Here is a 14351-nt window from a genome sequence, read left to right as displayed (position 1 = left end):
GGGGTCAAGTTGAGATGGAGCAGGAAAAGGAGCTGCAGAAGATGAGAAATGACCAGTGGTCACATTTGAGCGAGCAACAAAGTTGTTGCCAGAGCTGGAAATACAAAGCGGAAAAATGCAACCGCAGCTGGCAGCTGCTTTTCCTGCAAGCCACCTTCCCATAAGGTTCCTTGAAATGGTCTTTCACTGAAAACAAATCGTTACGCAATCGATAAATAAGAATATATAATATAACAATAATACTTCGATAATCATCAATAAGTCAAAAGAAGTCATGAAAAACTGTTCATTGTTGTATTCTACTTTCAATTCAATGCAATCAAATATATCTACTAATATTGGAGAAATCGCTTAGTTATACAATATAAATCTCTGAGGAATAAATAAAACCAACAAATTTTATTTTTAAGCAACTTAAAAGCAATTCTTTAAAGATTATAATTGGTATTCATGCATTTTGGTAGTGACTGTAGATATATACATTTTTCAGCAGTGTTAAAAAAAAAGAACGTAAGCCAAAGCAGCAAATCAAATGGCATGCAGATGCGGATGCCAAGTGCGTTTGGTTAGCAAAGAGGATTGTCAGGGGCGTAGAGGGAAAACGTAGAGGGACAAGGGGTTAGTTCAGCTGGCTGCCACAAGAATGCCGATAGTTGTCAGAGATTATGACACGAGAATGCCACAAGCAGGACACACCGACAGACAAAGACAGCTGCCTGGGGAAGAAGGGGGTTTTCCCTAAAGGAGAGGCTGGGAGCTTCAAGCAATGAACACATTTGCGCATATTTGCATAAAACTCACTGCAAGGATGCAGCTGTCAAGGGGCAGAGTGGGTGGAAATTGAAGGTTTGGCTGGGAAATGCCAGAGCAACTCAAGCACGGACATTAAAAACGGCTCACTCTGACAACACGAAGTCTCTATGCACTCTCTAAAATTCGATTTCCAGATGGAAATCACCGAATGAGCGCAAGGAAATTGCCTATCGGAAATGGGGCTTAACTGACGTTTTCTTGTCCTCCATATTTCGTGGCTGCAGTTGAAAAGGTGTTCAAAAAAAAACATTAGTAGCATTATCTGTTTTAAAAATATATAATATTTACAAATTTGAAAATCATAACGTTTTAAATACTTTTATACTATCATGTTTACTTATCAATATAGAAATGTCAATAACAACTGCTTCAGTATGAGAATGTATCTTTATATCTAGCAAGTCTAGGGTATCTCTCTCTTCCGAATCGATAATGCCGTTGAACAGGAAATATTTTGCCATTAAACTTGATCAACTTGGGTGAACATGCAGAAAGTGGGCCACAGAATGAAAGAAAAAAGGAGTGGGTGGGATGTGACTTGGTACTTATTGGGAATAGTGTAAGTTCATGCCCGAAGAAAACTCATAAAAACTGCTGACAACAACAAACAAAATTACAAAAATGTATTCCCAGAATACTTCACTGTGGGAAATTTGACCACTTTTTCTGGCCTAAATTAATAACTCCAGAACGGGGAGAGATATTCAATTGGTGTTTTTGTATGGGGTTACACTAGTTCATATCTTTTATGGTACCAAAAATTGTGGGCGTGGCGCCGCCCTTTCTATTTTTTGTAATTCATAACTCCAGAACGAATAAAGATATTTAATTTTTTTTTTTTGCAATAATTTGCACTAGACCATATCTAAACGTACCCCAAAACTGGGGGCGTGGCAGAGTCTTTTATATTTATATTATTAATTTTCGTAAAGGCTTTCTTTCATTTTGTATGCTTTTTCTAATCTCAGCAAAAACAACAGATTTCGTGATAGATTTTATATACTTAATTATTTTACAGAAGTTAACAACAATAGTACTAATAAAAACAAGAGAGAACGCTATAGTCGAGTTCCCCGACTATCTGATACCCGTTACTCAGCTAGTGTAAGTGCGAAGGACAGTTTTTGGCGGTTTGTGGGCGTTAGAGTGGGCGTGGCAAAAAGTTTTTTGGCGAAAAGATAGAAATTTACAAGACTAATACAAAAATGAAAAAATATCAAAACATTTTTCAAAAGTGTGGGCGTGGCAGCTTTGGGCGGTTTGTGGGCGTAAGAGTGGGCGTGGCAAAAAGATTTTTTGTAAGTCGATAGAAATTTTCAAGACCAATACAAAAATGAAAAAATATTAAAACATTTTTCAAAAGTGTGGGCGTGGCAGTTTTGGGCGGTTTGTGGGCGTTAGAGTGGGCGTGGCAAAAAGTTTTTTTGCAAATCGATAGAAATTTACCATACCAATACAAAAATGAAAAAATATCAAAACATTTTTCAAAAGTGTGGGCGTCGCAGTTTTGGGCGGTTTGTGGGCGTTAGAGTGGGCGTGGCAACATGAATCGACAAACTTGCGCTGCGTCTATGTCTCTGGAGTCTGTGTGCTTAGTCTCAACTTTCTAGCTTTTGTAGTTCCTGAGATCTCGACGTTCATACGGACAGACGGACAGACGGACAGACGGACAGACGGACAGACGGACAGACGGACAGACGGACGGACAGACGGACATGGCCAAATCGACTCGGCTATTGATCCTGATCAAGAATATATATACTTTATATGGTCGGAAACGCTTCCTTCTGCCTGTTACATACTTTTCAACGAATCTAGTATACCCTTTTACTCTACGAGTAACGGGTATAATAACGAAACAATTCAGCAACCGCCTTGTTTAACTCCCGTTAAGCATGAGATTACTCTGAATTTGGAAAAGTAGGGTTAAGTCTAAAATCTATAAATTCTCCCAGAATCGGTAAAAGTGGTTTTTAAAATTACAATAATCTGAACAAGAATTAAATAAGCTACAACATGAGGTATATTTTATTGATGCAATCTGCTGCAATCACTTTAAATCTCTATTCAAAGTTAGGCATTATAAAAAAAAATACTTTTGTAAAGCAACTAAGATTTTAACTAAATTACTGGGACAACACTAGTTTTTTTTGTCTATTGAATGTTGCAAACGCCTGATAGAAGGCCCACTGATTAAAATATTTTTTACAGAATGAAAATTAACGCTTTGGTTCCAAAGATATTAGAACTTTTGTAACGAAAGAAAAACTTAATGTTGCAGATTGTTATTTTGTGTACGCGCAACAGCTGTTTTAAACAGCTGATTTCTTTGTTGTGGCGCCATCTATTAAAATTTCTAGTACGCAGCACTAAAGATTGGCCAATTATGTATGAATGCGTACACTAAATATTATTGTAATATTCCGACTTTCAGAAAATGGGTTTTGGCCAGAAAAAGGGTCAAATTTCCCATAGTGTACTTTAAGCCCTGCGTTAGTGTGTGTGTGTCAGAAAGTGAGTTTGTCCTTTGGCAGCATCTTTATCTGCGCACCGAAGTCTATAAGGCTTTATAAGCTACGATTATTAAAAATGGGAAATACTTTTCCACCCAGCAAAGGATTTCCGCAAAGCTGTTTTTCTTCTCTCGTTTTATTGCAGTTTATGCATATGAATGAAATTGTTTGGCTCTCAACGTGTCCCATAACAAAGATAGAAGCGGTAGACCAGGATAAGATGAGCAGAAAACGAAGTTAGGCAAAAGACAAAAGTGCAGCAGCAAAGAAAACCCCCAGACAATTTGCATTGAAAGCGAGTAATCGTTCGGTCATGGAAAAGCAAAACCCCGATGCAGGTCTCGCAATTTAGTTATACAAAAAGTAAGGCTAGCTAGCAGCTTAAGTTTCTGACTTAGTTAGTGGCTGGGAAAATACAACTTTTGCCGGCTCACAACAGGCAAAAAATAAAAGACGCACACACTAAAGTGGGCTAAATTGTGGATAGAAATACATTATTCATTTAAAGCGACCTCTGGCCTCTCTTTCTTATCACATCGCTTCGTTTTTTTCGTTTATACAGGCCGTCCATAGTAACCATTAGTCAAGCGTGAAATGCTAAACTGAAATTTTGTGTTCAACCAATGTTGACAGCTAACGCGGCAAACTCCGCCTCTTAGGAGACTCCATTCCCTGCCCGATTTTTCCACGCTTTTCTCCACCGATTTCCCACCACCTCCATTAGGCTCCGCCCTTGACAGCTGCTGGCAGAGATGGAAGCTCTGCGACAAAATAACGCAAAGTTTAATTGAAATTCTAAAAGGAATTTGCACAAAACTCGTGCGGATAAGCAGGAGTGAGGAAAACAGCAAAGGACTGACTTCCCGCAACTCGAAATTAGTTTTACATATTATTAGGTATATTGAAAATAAAGCTAAAAGTTTGCTCCACAGTCAGTAAAAAAAACTGGAAAGAAATCATAAAACAAGATTTCAAAAGTGGCTAAAAAAAAAGGACTATGAAAAGTACTTAATTACTGTATGTAATTATTTACATTTTCTATAAGAGTAAATAAAACGTAATGTTTACAATTAATTGTAAAGTTAATGTATAAATTCACAAAAAAGCTAATTTATTATAGTATCCGTATACGAACGAAGAAAAACACCGTTGCTTTTTACATTTGTTGTTAAAATAGATCGAAGGGAAATTGAGCTTCATATATTAAACTTTTTTAGTTAGTATTTATTATTTGTAAGAACGACTGATTTGCAAGAGTTGATTTCATAACCTTTAAAATGAAAAAAACAGAATGTTTGAACACTTCAATTGCATGTATTTCCAAATATAGAATATATATTTTGCTAAGCTTAATAGACTCATGATTTTTATGCCCTCTCGACTTGCAGTACAAAACTCTCGAGGAAGCCAGCTCGAATTCCCTTTGATTCATCATCCACTTTTGGGTACCCGGTTGGTTAAGTTGCAGGTCGAAAGCCACTTGAAGAATAAAATTTCCATTTGGCCTTATAAAAATTAAATGAAGCCAGGGAGTTAAGTGCTTCTCATATGGCGCTAGCTCTTCATAATTTGTTTCCCCGGAAAAACTCCCCGTAAACAGAAGGAACATTTTTTATTTTTCTTTCTTTCGTTCTTGTTTATTTGCCGTTGGGCTTGACTCTTCTGTCTTTCTCCTTTTTGTCCTGCCTCTGCAGTGTTTTTTGAAGTTTATGACATTTAACATTCTTTGGTCGCAAGTTAAAGATTTCCCAATTGAAGCTGATAAGAAAATGTACATATAAAGTGACACACACGCACACTGGTGAAATGCGAGCTACCAGGTACCAAAAAGTGGATAAAAAGCCGGCTAAGAAAAGTTGGGAGGCACATCTCCTGGTAACATGAAACTTTCTTCTTTTTTGAGGGGGAGTCAGGGCTTAGAATCACAGCTGGCAGTTGAATATAACACTTATCGCCCAAAAATGAGGCTGGAAAAAGAGGAGATGGCCTCTATAAAAGTGGGTTTATAGACATGCTATCTTTGCTTTTTATTGGCTTTCATGGGTTGCGAAGAGGTAGAAAGCTCGCCTGTCGTTTGTAGTTTTCCTACTCAACTTAATCCTTTCTTATTGAAAAGCGAAAACGAGCAAAAAGGAGTGCCTGGCCCACCCAGAAGATAAATCTTTATGTATCTGAATGGCTGGTTGGTTGGCACGTGCGGCTTGAAAGGCAGTTTACAGCTGCTTGTTGGCTAGGAAAATGCCTGGCAACGCTTTAGACCAATTCGGAGTTGAGCAAATTTATGACTTGATTACAATACGCATACGCCCCGTCGCCGCTGACAAAGGGAGCGAGTCGGAAAAACGGCGGATGGCCGGGAAATTAAGTGGGAAAAACTTGTGTGTGCTCCGGCTGGTCTAAAGCAAATGGCAAATAATGTTATAATATGACAGAAGAAGTCCGATAATGCACACAGAAGAAACAACAATAAAAGCTTGCAAAAGCTTGCCAGAATAATGGAGGAAATGGGGGCGTGGCTGTGTAAATTGTGGTGACAACAATTCAATTTAACGCCCCACTGAACTTAGTACTCGCTGGATTCTGGCCTTTGTTTTCACTCTACCTTTTGGCTGCCTCCTTTTGTTCAGCACTGCGTTTTCTATAAAATTTAATTTATATATAATTCAATTTATTATACTTTTCTTTGACCACTGCACAGCACAAGAGTTTGCTTCAAACATATTTAATTGAACTTTATAGCAGCTGAAAAGCAAATATCATATATATTTTATAATGTCCAGTTTGGTTAGCTGTCAAGTTTCATATGACAACCGAGCGAGTTTGATTGATGGGTTGATTGTTGAATGGCTGGCTGGCTTAAAGAAATTAAAAGTGCCAGACGGCATGGCACTTGAGTTGCTGTCAGTATATTCGGCGTGCCGAACGTTTGGATTACATATGTAAACCACTTGGAAATCTCAGAAAAAACTTAGAATAAGATTCAACACTACCGCAAAATATTAGCTTATCTAGCTATTCTATAAGAATATTTTCTTTTCTAAAAAAGAAGCGAAGGCTTGAATTGGGTATAACCTTTCCAAACTTAATCTGCTTAGCTAACGTGCCGATATTGTGCTGACATAACGAAATGAAAAATTATTTCGGCAGCAAATGAAGAAATTTTTCATTCTATTGAATTACAATTACATTGGCTTCAATGGCATGTGTTGTCCTGATATCCCTGTGCGCCTCTCTGTTTTAGCACCTATGTATGTGCTCCTTTCAAATGCACACACACAGTGTCAGGCATAAGTATATATACGTTTACCCAAAATGTATACAAAAGCACACAAGGACACACATATAAGTCAAATCTAATAATCAGCTTGGCACCTAACGAATGTGAAAAAGCTGATGGTGAAAACTCGTCAAGGGGGGTGCGGGGTAATGCGGAGAAAAATTAGGAAGGGGAAAATGCGGTTACTGCTGGCGGTGACATTTGAATTTTTGGCCATTTTAGCGCAAATTTCTTTATTTTTTTGCTCGTGCTATTTGTTTCTCTGCTACCCAACTCATGATTGTTTGGTTTGGTTCAGTTTGGTTGGGTTTCTTTCCTTTCTTTCAGCTTTTTGTGCTCTTTTGCCGGAAAATAACGTGACATGCATAAATAATTGACTTTTCACAAAATGCGCCATGGCAGCGGCAAACAAACAAAGCACCAGGAGCAAAAACAGAAACAAAAGTACGTGGAGAAAGCGGAAATGAAATATGGCGGAATGGTAAAAATGGCGAACTAGTGAATGCCAAAATGGCGGCGGCCATATTGGGTTCGATGGCGGGAAAGAGAAAGAGAGACAGCGCATCCAAAGTGCCATAAAATATTTATTTGCTACCTAAAAGCAGCTGCCACATGACGAGGGATAACCAGATGAACGGGATATAAGAAAGGACCAAAGAGAGCGGCGGATCCGTGAAAATCTATTTAAAAATCAGTCCGCAAGCGTCTCCTTGCGGCTTGGTTAAAAGGCCGTGAAAAGCAAATATCCCCGCTGATAGACAATTAATCAACTAAATTGAATTGTTATTGTTAGCATTTATGCCATCCAGATAAACAAAGTAACCGTATGGAATGTACACAGTATAAATTTATTCAAATGGGCAAATCAATTTGCCAAAATGAAAGCCAAACAAACGGTAAACGGAGTGGAAAAGGGAAAATATCAATGGCCTGAAAGTAAACTCGAAACTAAAAGCATAAATATTTAGACAGAATCTATTTTATACAAATAAACCGAGTAACCAATTGTTGGCTAAACCTTTTACAACATTGTTGAGTGACCACTTGCCCCTAGATTTTTAGGGTATGTGCGACTGCTCTGATTTTGAAAGCATGCTGTAAAATGTAGCAGTTTTATTCTACAAATAAACATTGAAACCAAAAATTACTTAGGGAAACCAATTCTCTCAGTCCCCCAAATTAAAATGGGCAACCAACGAGTCAGTACTACATTTCAGTGCACTTCTTCCTGCAATTTGTCGCAAGGTTCTTTTGTCAACCCCAAAACCACCGACTTTTCTCTGTCCGCTTCTGGTCTTTATGGCCAATTTATAAACTCGGCTTCGCTGCGAAAGTGACCGAACAAATTCTTTTACTTCTATTGTGCCATAATAATTTATAAGCCATTTTTATGGAACTGTTGCTGTTTTCTGACACTTCTGGAAAAACTTACAAGGGCCAATGGATAGTGGATAGCACTCTTTGAATGGTTAATTTGTTGGCGACCATTTGGAATTATTAATGGACGGCATTGTTCGGTCTTTTCTGAGTTTTCTGGGGTGGATGGAGTTGGGGAGTAAATTTAATTTTGGTTAAAATGTTTTCTATGTAACTGCTTGCCTCGTGTCCTGTAATTGCATATGTGGTTGTGTGGTGACATATGCCAAAAATGTGACTGCAATTCAGGACTGCCAGAAAACGGGACACGAACATTTTCGAGGGACACAATTTTTGGGAAATTTGGATTCTTGGTTGTCTGCGTATTGTCCTCTCTGTGTTTGCCCTGTTGTGCTGTGTACTTTATGACTTGTAGTCACTCGAGATCCCCATCACCTCCGCCCACGTAGTCTAGCTTCTGGTTTTCTTGCAGCATTTCAAAAGTTTTTCCAGTGAGATTGCAAACAAACATTCACAACATTGTTGTAGTTGTTGCAGCGGTGGTTTCTGTTGCTATTTGGGTTTTTAGCATGCGACGCCATTTGTGGCACAGTCTGCCAAAGTCCTCATCATTCCCCCTTTTCTCCTTTGATCTCTAGGAAACTACGCACGTTGAAATGAAAAGCAAAAGCAAAGGCGGCAGCAGCAGCAGTAGCAAGAACCCAAAAACCCAATAGCACTTTTTTACCCACTCTTCAAGTAGAAATGGAACTAAAAGGGATCTAGAATTCTGGGTCCAAACCCACACTATCATACTTCCTTCCTCCTTCAATCCTGCGTGTTCGAATTTCGAAAGTCCTTCTGTGTGTGTCCGTGTGTGTGTCCAAAAGTGTTGAAGGCGCATTGTTGCTGTCTCTGTTTCTATTGTTACTTGCTGGTACCCTATTAATAACAAACGGGGTGTATATAATAATCTTTAGCATTGATTATTCAAAACTTCGAGAATAGAAAAACAAAGCCCTTTTAGAGATAACACCTTGGGACTTATATGCGCACCATTTGATATATAGTCCAAATTCATTAGATTAAATTTCTATTTCCTAAGAGCTTGTTATTATGTGATCGTAAAACATTGAAAAAATTTATATAAATTAGCAAAGTAACCTGATAAATTGACCATACATGTCTAAGCAGCCCACATTTCTTTTTCCTTTAAGTGCACTTTCCAGGGAACTAAGCAGGTCTCAAAGTTTTGACCAACCTTTTACACTTATTTGCTATACTAGCCAGTGCCTTTTTTCTTTTTTGACCCAACTTCGAAAGGGAGAGGTAGAAAATGTACCAACCTTTCCAAGTTTTTCTATGCTTCTTGGGGGTGTGGAAAGGAAAAGGAAAATTTTTGCCTTCGCTTCACCGCTTTGTTTACGACCAAATCCAAAACAATGGCATTTTTGCGCATGAGCGCATTTAAGTCAAGTTTTGCTGCCTGTCGTTGTCGATGTGGTTCGTGCTGGTGTTGCTCTTACACTTAAACTAAACTTTTCAACTGTTATTTTCTGATGCTCCTTCCGGGTGACTAAGAGTCTTCCTGCTCTCGACTTGTGCTGCTTAAGTATGCACCTTTTCCCGGGCTTTTTACCCCCTTTTGGCCAGATGTGAATTATTACGGACATCTTTCCGGCTCAAACCATAGTATATCTGGGCCAGCTAGCCAGGCGAACGAGCAGTTTTGCTCCTTTGGAATTGCAATTGCCCAAATCATACGACTCATTGACTTGGCATTGCTATTTTTCCCTGCACTTTTTCCCAGTTAATCTTTGTTTGCCGTTTGCATTAGTAATACAAATTGCACGGGAAAACTTCCGCAAACTGCATTTCTTTATAAAATAAAAAAACCAAAACCTACACATGCTGAAAAAAACTGGTTGAATTGCACACCAATTTGATTGAAAACTGCAAGGGTTAAATAATTTTCGCTGCTTAAGCTTATGGGTTAAATTTAGTAAAACATTAAATTCGCTTTTAAGATACCCAAAATTCATTCTCCACTCTCTAAAATCGATACAATTTATAGCCTATACTAAATTGTGTGCAAACAAATCAAAATTGACTACCATAAATTTCATTAACCTGCATATTTCAAAATATTTATACACCGTATAGACTTAATTGAGTTTAAGGCAAATGAAATTTCATTGCAAAATGCAATTTATGGAAAAATGGAAAATGCATTGCAAATAAAGCAAGAGCACATTTTCCGCAATAAAAATCAACTCACCATCGATATTAATTGGCGGAACCGTAACGCATTTTTGCCTCAAAGTAGGTTCCGATTGGTTGGCTTCAATTTGTTATAGTCGATGCTGCGAAAAAATAAGGAAAACAATCGAAATGGAAATATAAATAAATTGATTTATGACGGCCACGGGAAAGCGATGAATCAAATGCACGGTTAAGCAATAAAGTCAACAGTCCTATCCCTTTAAAAATCGCCTGGTTGAGAGCCTATCGCTGACAAAGATTAATATACCGATAATAACAAATTTTACTTATAAAATCTAATCAATTTTCACTTCTAAAATACGTAGCACAATAATTTACATGCTACATTTTATCATATACTCTCAAATAACAAATTAAATTCCGCCCCAGCCGATAAAACCTATAGTTCACGACTAGCTTCATTTTGTGTGTTTATTTACTTTATCGAGTGTCAAAAATAGCATCATAATCAGCAAAGCCAATAAAAATACAAGCAGAGAGTAGAAAGATAGTACAAATAAAATTTCCAGCTATTTCGCAGATGGAGACCAAATAAGAAAGGACAAATATCGGGCACTAAGTCAAAAAACAGCACAAACGTCTGAAAACATTATAAAACCGACAAAGCTCAGCCACAGCGGGCTCCCGAAGATGAAAAGGGAAAACCTTGGTGGAGGAACATTTTTCCAAGTATACTTATGTCATATTATTGACGATGATGGCAAATAAACCAAGAATTTTGAGGGGGCACGGAAAAAAGAGGAGTGGGCTGGGGTCTGTCAGTCAGCAATTTCATCAGCTTAAACTGATGACAGTTGAAAAATGTGCTTCCACTTGACTCCGCTTTTTTGCATTTTTTTCTTGGCTGTTTTTGTATATTTAAAAATGCATAAAATGGCGGGGACATTTGACAGAGGCAAAACTCGAGAACAGAAAGCACACGATGAAAAATTTGCAGGAAAGTTGTTTACTCCTCCAAATTGCTTTTTGATGAAACTCAATAGTCTTAATAAAATTTGAAACATATAGAGGCAAATGGTATCTCTTTAAAAATATACCAACTCCTAATTTATTATGTTAATTGTTTTAAATATGAAAATTGGAATTCATGCTTTGCCCACAAAAACTTTTGAATTAGCATATTGTTTACTCGCAAAGTATACAATCCTACATGTTTCTTTCCTGTGTATATTGTGTCAATTCCTCAATTTGGTTAGCTAAGGAGAAAGCCTGTCGAGCGAACGCAGCTGGTTCTCATTTCGCAAAGTGTGGCGCCTCAGCCGTATACAAATGTCGAGCGCCGCCTTTGAGCAGTGCTTTTTTGTGGAAGTGGCCTGCCGAAAATCAAACAGTAAATCGAAACCACTGCCGCAGGTGTCCATGTGACATTCAAGCCGCAAAGTGTCGGGCATTTCAAACGACAAATCGGCCGCACACATTGTCAAATATGCCACCTCAGAGGCTTGACACATCGGAACCGCCAGCTAAAGCACCCACATCCTCATCCAGCCTATCCTGCATATATACACATACAATACCACACCACAAGTGGGGAAGGTCTCCAGCCCGGAAACTTTCCACACGCCAGAACAATTTGTTTAGCTTCGAAGGCAAATCCTTCGACTGGTGTTGTCCTCTGCATAACAAATATTGCCTGTAATTTAATTAATCTCCCACGAAAGTATTAAAGTTTGACCCGAAGCGAATGCTGGTGGTGGGGATTACCACAGTAAACTTTTACAGCTCAAAAACTATACTTGATGTTCACAATAAAGTCAGAGAGACGCAGTTGATATTCAGGATTACAGCCATCGAATATATTCTATAGAACAAACGACTGCTTTAAATATTTTTTAAATATACCTAAGCTAATGTTAGTACCGAAGAATTCGCGATTTATATTTACCATTTACATACAAGACCAAATTTTAAATGACTAGAAATTTAAACATTAATCTATAATTTTCCTTAGGGAGTCTTTACTGTTCCAGCATGAATTTTGGATATCAATTAAATGCGAAACACAAACAGGAAGCGATGAGCAGTGTGAGAGGCCCGAAAATCTATTAGGACACCATTCAAAAACTTTGGCCAATTCAGGCACGCACTTTGATTAATTTTAAGACAATAATCATAAAAGAGGTTCGGTCTATCCCATCGCCCTGTCAATCTCTGGCTCTCCTCGGCCATCTCTGTCGCTCTGTCATCTTAATGTGTTTACGTGCCTACGAGAATCTCTATGGCATACTTATCTGGGTTCTCGTTCATAGAGAACACAGGCACGTCCTTTTTTGCCATGTCCCTGTCTCTTTCTATCTTCCTGCGAGGAACGTAGTTCTCTCTTTTCTGGGTTAGTTAATTTCGACGCCACGCGGGCAGGAACTTTAAGTCGATGGAAACTTAATCAAACTTCCTTACGGCAACCGTAGTTCGAGCTCCTTGTCCTGCAGCTGCAAAAGTTTCTCTCTCGGTTCAGTTTTCTTTTGGCCGAAAAGAGTTTTCGGCACGCAACACTACGGCCAATGGCTTCGTTAACTCGTTGGAGGATTCCCCGCCCCCCGTCCCGCCATTCCCAGCTTTCACCTGGCAAAACGGCTTGCGTGTTCGGATGTTATTTATAAAATGCTAAGCGCGCTGCTCGCATCCCCCTTTTGGCCTCGACTGCAGCTAACCGGAAGCCTTCAACTTGACCAAGGAAAAAATACCCTGTACTTCAAGACATGCCACTGAAAATAAAAGCTGAGCATGTTCTTCAAATTTGTATATACTAACCGAATCGATAGGCAATAAAATTGGATAGGGCATAAAGCTCATTTTTAGATGGCTTTATTCTAAAGCTATAAAGTAATCTTTACAACTATAAAAGCTTTAATTTAAATCATAGATTTAATTATTAATTAATGTATATACAATTTTGCTCAGTGATTTTATAGCTTTTCCAGCTCTTTTCCATAGGTTTTGCCTTTGTGGCGTTTAACTTTTAATTGGGTTTCAGTTTTGGTTTAGTTAATGGCAAAATGTTGCTGTTGTTGGACTGTGCAAAATATAAGCGAATAATTTCCACAATTACTTCCATTGACTGACCACTGACCCATCCTTCAGCCCTTAATCATTTGCATATTTCATTAGAGTTTCACCGTTTCATTTTAAGTTCTTTTGAAGAGTTGGATCAGGTTGAAGGAGTTTGCCTTGTTAAGGAAAAGTGGTTTAAAACGTGCATAACTTTATTATACATTATTAGGAAATCCTGATATAAATTATAGAATTCCTTGCGCACATTCGAGGTCATTCTATCACTTACCACCAAAAAATTCGAAAGAATAATCTCCATATTAGGTTCATTGAATTGGATTAAAAGGAAACCGAAAGAGGGGGAGAACTTCTAGGAAGCGATCAAAAAAATCGATAAAATTCCTCACCCAGCTTTACCAAAAAATTTCTCGACAAGCGATATGCCTTCCCTGAGTCATGCCCCAAATAATTGGGAATCTAACCCCTGGCAAATTCCCACCCACACGATCCATGTAAGCACATTCAGCGCCATCAACAATTTATCACAGCAAACTGAACGAAATCTCATTTGCAAAAGAAGTTAGCGGGGTCGGGGAAAAAATTTACCAATGTTCAGAGCTTGTCAAACTGTTCAACACGGGCCAGGAAAAAGTAAGGAGGGAAAACCCCAAACGAAAAAAAAGAAAATAAAACATGACTAAACGGAAGCTGCGACAAAGCAAATTTATGTTTTCGTACAAAAAAATGAAAATGAACGGAAAAATCGAAAGAAAATGCGTGCAAAAGGGTTCTGTTCTGCGCGTCTGCAGAGTCTGGAAAGTTGAGGGAAATAAATAAGGAAATAATGTTTAACTTTCGCCGGGGCAAGAAGCAATCAAATGCTACAAGCTGTGCCATGGGAGATTTTCACAATTTTCCCCGACTCATTTATCAAAATCAGGCAGAGAAATAAAGAAATATGAGACTCGAGTCGGGCAATTTACAATGCTGATCCCAATTTGATTGCCGAGCGGAACACCAACTAGAAAAAGTGCGACATGAAAGTCCTTCGCCTCCTTTGTCCTATGGCATTAAAAATGAAAAATTTCCCATCAGCAGTCAAAAGTAAAAAAAAAAAC

General features: G+C 38.3%; 1 protein-coding gene across 6 annotated transcripts in view; it reads right to left on the bottom strand.

The window, feature by feature from the left end:
* The window catches only part of LOC6535491 (protein tincar), a 64342-nt gene that overhangs the window by 28619 nt on the left and 21372 nt on the right, over positions 1–14351 (bottom strand). For all 6 annotated transcript variants that reach the window (XM_039376407.2, XM_039376406.2, XM_039376408.1 and 3 more), the window contains one exon: positions 10238–10322. The gene's annotated coding sequence lies outside the window, so the exon portion shown is untranslated. The remainder of the gene's footprint in view (positions 1–10237; positions 10323–14351) is intronic.

The sequence above is a fragment of the Drosophila yakuba genome, chromosome 3R (assembly GCF_016746365.2).
Source record: "Drosophila yakuba strain Tai18E2 chromosome 3R, Prin_Dyak_Tai18E2_2.1, whole genome shotgun sequence".
Classification (NCBI taxonomy): Eukaryota; Metazoa; Arthropoda; class Insecta; order Diptera; family Drosophilidae; genus Drosophila; species Drosophila yakuba.
Note: the sequence above shows the minus strand (reverse complement) of the source record. Positions and strands in the feature narration are given on the sequence as shown.